The sequence below is a fragment of the Caretta caretta genome, chromosome 15 (genome assembly GCF_965140235.1).
Source record: "Caretta caretta isolate rCarCar2 chromosome 15, rCarCar1.hap1, whole genome shotgun sequence".
Lineage (NCBI taxonomy): Eukaryota > Metazoa > Chordata > Testudines > Cheloniidae > Caretta > Caretta caretta.
In genome coordinates, this window is record NC_134220.1 from 27,822,281 (window position 1) to 27,828,359 (window position 6,079).

Sequence of the window (6,079 nt, forward strand, 5' to 3'; positions counted from 1 at the left end):
CTTTGGTGTTTCGGTCTGTTTTTGTTCTGAGTTGGTTCCTAAGCAATCCCTTTCCTCCCTCCGTTCATCTCCCTGCTTTCTGAACCTGCAAGGAGTTAGTTCTTGATGACACAACACACCATTGATATATGATGTGTCATGTCTAGGGCCCAGCCTGCCTCCCATTGCAGTCAATTAGAGCTTTTGCCTTTGCATTCAGGGGCAGTGGGGCCTGCCTGTTTAAACTGTTCTACCCTCTGTAACTATCGCCTGCTTGCTTACATGTACCTGTGATTCCGAGAAGGAAGCAGCACTATCATCCAGTGGCTGGGGCACTAGCCCAGAAGTCAAGAGACCAGATGGAAAATCCTGGCTCCAGTGAAATCAGTGGCAAACCTCCCCCTGGCTTCATTGAACCAAGATTTTAACCTGGATTCTCACCTTGGCTCTGCCACCGACTCACTGTGTGGTCTTGGCCAAGTCACTTCCTCTTTCTGTGCCTCTGTTTCCCTGGACTAATGCTTTCCTCCTTTGGAAGGTGCATGGAGATGTGCAGGTGAAGGGTTCCCGCTAAGCATTACTATTGACTATTGCGGAGTGTGAACTTTCCAGCACACAGCTCGGCAGACCAGAAAGCATTTTGGACCTAAGCAGATTAAATAAAAATTTCAGAGTTAAGATTTGCACTAGCCCCGAAGCCAGCTGTCACCAGAATATCCTCCTGGGGATGGAGAGCAGACAGGTTCTTCCTCCAGCCTCCTCTGGGCCTGCTCCCTCTGTTTATCACCTCATCAGCCCACTGCCTGAAAGCGATCAGTTTTTCCCATCCAGGACAGTTCTCTGCGCTCTGACAGGGTACATCTACACTGCAAATGAAGGTGTGAGCACGGTGGCTGGGCGGACCCGTTCTAGCTTTAATCAAGCTAGCGCAGCTAAGGCTGGCAGTGAAGGCATGGCGGCATGGGCTAGTAACCCAAGTACGTACGCAGGCTGCCGGTACACAGACAGCTAGCCTCCGCTGATGCCCGTGCTGCCACATCTTGGCGGCTGCTGGTGTGCGCTAGCCAGATCAAAGCTAGCGCGGGTATGCCTAGCCACACTACAGCCACCCCTGCGCTTCCAGAGACCGCATACCCAGAGTCAACTCCGTGCATCCTGTGCAGTCCTCCGGATGGGCTGAACCACACACCTCGCTCCACACAGCCCTGGGCCTGGGTCAAAATCCAGCTGGGGAGCTGGGTTTGAATTCTGCAACCAGCTCCTAGCTTACCATGGCACAAACTAAACCCCAGCAGCCAACCCGCCCCATATCGACAGCCCAGGGGCCATCTCTACCGACGCCCAGCCGTTTGGAGCCCACTCTGGCTTTCTGCAAGCAGATCACACTGTGCGTCCACTGCAGGTAAGTCCCTGGGGTGTTAAACGGGCCCCTAACCAAGGCAGTCCGCCTTCAGCTTCGACTAACACTTTGCACCTTAGCGGAGGGCTAAGGGGCGGCTGTTCTCATTGCGGCCTCTTTGTTTCTTTAAGGAGCCGGCTGACCTTACACAGATTCATATCGCTCGACTGTTTTGTAGCTTCCGACAGGAGACAAGGTGTTGCCTTTGATGAATTAATAAATCCTTATGTTGTGGAACTGTTTAAGCGCGTTCGGCTGCTAACATGGTGGGGAGGATTTATTTTTAATGACTATCTGCAACTTCTCAAGAAAGCTCAGCCTGCTGCCATGGCAACCGTTTTTCTGTCTTTGTGGACAATTGAATGTTACAAAGTTAACCCTTCGGCTGCGAGTGGGGAGGGGGGTTCCCCACACTCCGGCTGCGGTGTTAGACAGTAGATCTGAGCTGGTTTTACTGAAGCACTTTGTTAAAAAAATCCACAGCATTTTATCTAGCAAAGCAAGGTAAAGATTGGAAGGCCTGTACGGTAGCCAAGAGGCCTCTGCTACTGGCTTGGCTACGTGCACCCTGAGTGACACTGGGAAAGTCACGTCACCCCTGTGTGCCTCAGTTTCCCTAGGAGTAATAAATCATCTCACTGGGTTGTCGCAACAATTCGTTTTGGCAAAGTGCTTTGAGATCCTCAGTCTGAAGCAGCGATTGCCACAAAATAGAGGCTGGTTCGTTCTTGCTGTACAAACGTGTAGCTCCACAATCGAAACAGATTTGGGGGTATCGGTGAACAGCATTAAAGCATCACTCCCTGGATGTGCGGGGTGGGGGTTGCGGGCAAAGCAACACTCTATCCACATCTGAAATCGGGGCTAGGTTTGCCTGCAAGCTGGATGGATTGGCACAAGTCTTCTTCCTCCCCTTCTCAGTGCCCATGCCGAGCTGGGGCCTGTCTCCCGTCTACCCCAGCATGGTCATGGGTAAAGCAGTAGGGACGTGACCACTGTGAGTGATACTGGGGCTGGGCATGGTGCCAGGGTGTGGCTGAGTCGCCCCTGCTACTTCTATATTGATGGATAAGCAGGGGTTGTTGTTGGAAAACTTCCCTGCACTTTGGGCTAAGCTGGCTCCAACCAGCAAAACCCAGCTCCAAACCTCTGAAGTATGAAGGCACGGTTTTGCTCTGGGCTTTTACAGCCATAAACTTTCAGTCTGGATCTCAGTGGTTTGGATCCAGGATTTTGATTTGGCCCAGCTCTGATTCTGTTGAAGTCACTCCCCCTTCTCCTTGGCAAGGGACCGTCCTGCCATGGCAGGTGAGTAGTCGCAGGGTCATGCCCAGCGCTGAGCCCAGCAGATCAATATTTGTGAGACTGTCTCCCTGCCCTGTTTATTTTAATGCAGCCATGCTGGGGCCAGCCTGCTCCCTGTTTTATGAGGCAGCTAATTACCAGTGATGCTCCTGCAGTGGATACCGGAGGCAAGAAGAGGCTGGTTGATGCACAAAGGGCTTTGAGACAAGAGCCAGGCCCCATGTTGTGAGCTGGACAATTCAATATTAAGGAAGAGACTTGTGAGCCTGGGCCCCAGACAGGCTGCAGGAAGCCAAATCGGCCATTACATAGGGGCCGGGGGTGGAGGACTGTCAGCTCACCGGAGGATCAGAGCAAGAGAAAGGAAACCAGGGCGATGATGTTGCCTTTCCACGCAAAAGCACATGTTCAGAGTAACAGGTGGAGAGCACGTGGGGCGAGAGCAGTGCTAGCTCCCGGGGAACCAGCGGTCTCCTGTCGGAGAGGTCAAATGCAGTGAGTTTGGAATTAGCAGGGACATCCAGGGCTGAGTGAGGCCCACGCTGTTTCGGAGCCAGCTGGGTGGTGCGCTGAGCCCCACGGATAACCCAAAGCAGCATTCAAAAAATCTAAAGGGCATCTTTCTACTTTAACATCCATGCTTTGTTTTGCTCGGGGACGTTCCAGCTGCTAGCCGGCCGGGGGCTGTGATGAGGACTGGGAGAGAGCAAGCAGGCCCTGTGGACACCCTAGGCTGGGAAATTACCTGCCCTGATGGAGGCCTGAGGGCCCCATGGGCTAAGTGGGGCACTTGATGTTGTGAACGTAAGAACGGCCATATTGGGTCAGACCAAAGGTCCATCTGGCCCAGTATCCTGTCTTCCAACAGTGGCCAATGCCAGGTGTCCTAGAGGGAATGAACAGAACAGGTAATCACCAAGTGATCCATCCCCTTTGCCCTGTTTCCTTTCTTTTGCATTGGAGACTAAACAGGGCCCGGAAGTAAGGGCTATAAACTGACCAAAGTGTGGCCAGTTGCTTTCCCCAGGCTGGTGATTGAATCCACCAGCCTCTATGATCTCTATCCCAAAGAGTTTATGATTTTAATGCCCTCTCTTGCTATTACCTGTGCCCATGTGCCCCACTGAACCAAAGGCACTTGCAGGGTCAGGGCGTAATATGAAGGAAAAGCAGGCAGGGAAGCAAATCATAAAGCTTGGTGTGTATTTTAAGGCTGGGAATGAAACTCAATAGGAGTTGGGCGCCTCACTGTCCGAGGGGATTTTAAAAATCCTGCTCCCAAATCTTCTCTCTGGGAGTGACATGGCAGCCACAGGGCAGCTGTTTGCTTCTGCTTGCTGTAGACATGCTGTTTTTATTTTGTTCGGTGCTAACAGTTACGTCAAAAGGGCTCAGAACAAACTGCAAACGGGGCAAAATGCCCCTGGGGCTCACCATCATCACCAGATTGGCACCGGGAGCCAGTCCAGCTTTCAAAGCTGGCCTTGCCCCATTGGGCTAGTGATACGCATGATGGAAATAGACAGAGGTTAGAAACGTCAGAGGAAATGAACTGGCCATGATGCATAATCCCCTTCTGATTGCAGGGCCACGGCTCAGCGCTGGGAATGGCAGATAGAACGGGGCACCCTAGATACCAAGAAAATGGAGTTGTGCGGAATTTAGTCCAACATCCTGCTTTAGGGCAAACAGGTGATGACTAATTTCTTTTTAACACTACAATGCATTTCCACAAACGAGAGTTCTGAGTGCTGCTTTGGGACTTGATCCAAAACCAACGAAGTCTCTGGAAGTTGTTGACTTCAATAGAGCTTAGATTAGTCTCGTCTGTAGTCAATAGCTTTGAAACTACTTCCCTATTTTGCACCCAGTAACGTGGTGTTACATAAGGGGTCTGATTCTGAGCTCAGAGAGACAGGTGTAAAATGAAGCTGGCTAAAAAATGCAATGAACATTTTTGGAAATGCTTTGCAAAAAAATTTTGCAATTGTGACTATTTGAGATGCTCTGGCCCCTCGGGTTGGAAAGCTGCAGCCATTTTTCATGAAATATGTTGAAATATTTTTTGGGGGGAAAAGGTGTTTTTGAAAAGTTTTGACATGCTCTAGGTATAAAACTGGAGTAACTTCGGGGGGTGCTGTAGGACCTCAGTGCTCCTGAAAATGTAGCCCCAGCTGTCCCCCAAACAGAACATTTTGGCGTAATACATTTGGGTCAGGAACCCCATAGCTAAAGGTTAACCCAGTATATTATAGTTAGGGCCCTAATAAATTCACGGTCAATTTCATGGTCCTAGGGTTTTAAAAATTGTAAATTTCATGATTTCAGCTATTTAAATCTGAAATTTCAGGGTGTTGTACCTGTAGGGGTCCTGACCCAAAAAGGAGCTGTTGGGGGGGGTCACAAGGTTATTGTAGGGGGGGTTGTGGTGCTGCTGGCGGGGGCTCTGCCTTCAGAGCTGGGCAGCTGGAGAGCGGTGGCTGCTGGCCGGGAGCTCAGCTCTGAGAGCAGCGCAGAAGTAAGGATGGCCTGGGGTGGTCTTCCCACGCTTCCTTCTGCGCTGCTGCCGTCGGAGCAGGGCGGCCGGCCACCAGCCACTGCTCTGCAGCTGTCCAACTCTAAAGGCAGGGCAGAAGTAAGGGGAGCAGTACCGTGACACCCCCCCACAACTCCCTTTTTGGTCAGGACCCCCAATTTGCGAAACGCTGGTCTCCCCCATGAAGTCTGTGTGGTATAGGGTAAAAGCAAACAAAAGACCAGATTTGCTGCGGGGAGACCAGCTTTCACAATCTGTGGCCACAGATTTGGTAGGACCCTAATTACAGCCCAGGAGAAATAATTCTTTGAGAACAATAGAAAGACCCTGGAGCGAGTCACAGGAGCCCTGTTATTGCAAGTGGTGAATTTTGATTGTGGCAAACAGCTGTTTTAAAGAGATGCCGACAACGAGCTTTGGGTCTCACTCTTAAATGTTTTAGTAAAGGTTTTAGTAAAGGGTTCTTTTATTGTGGGGGCGTTGGTTTGGATTCACGTTCCCCCGCAGCGTCAGGCGAGGGGCCCAGAAGCCAGTTTACATCCAGTGCTCTAGTTGATTGAAATGTCCCCCTAGGTCTGACCAGTCTCTGAACTGCAGTAGCTGTGATGCTTTCACTTGTATGTCTGTTCTCTCCCCCCCCCCCCCCGCATTGTTTGTATCCTCCTCATCCCCATAGTTATCTGAGCACCTTGTTCAGGGAAGCTCCAGGACTCGCACCTGGCCATGGCTTTGCATTGTGTATTTGGACAGATAGCTATTGTAATGCCTGTGGGCTAGACACTGTTCCAAAGTCAGTTGTGTTTTCTAACAGACCCGTTTTCTAACAGTGAGTTTGAGCCGGGGAGGCTGGTTTGGATTCA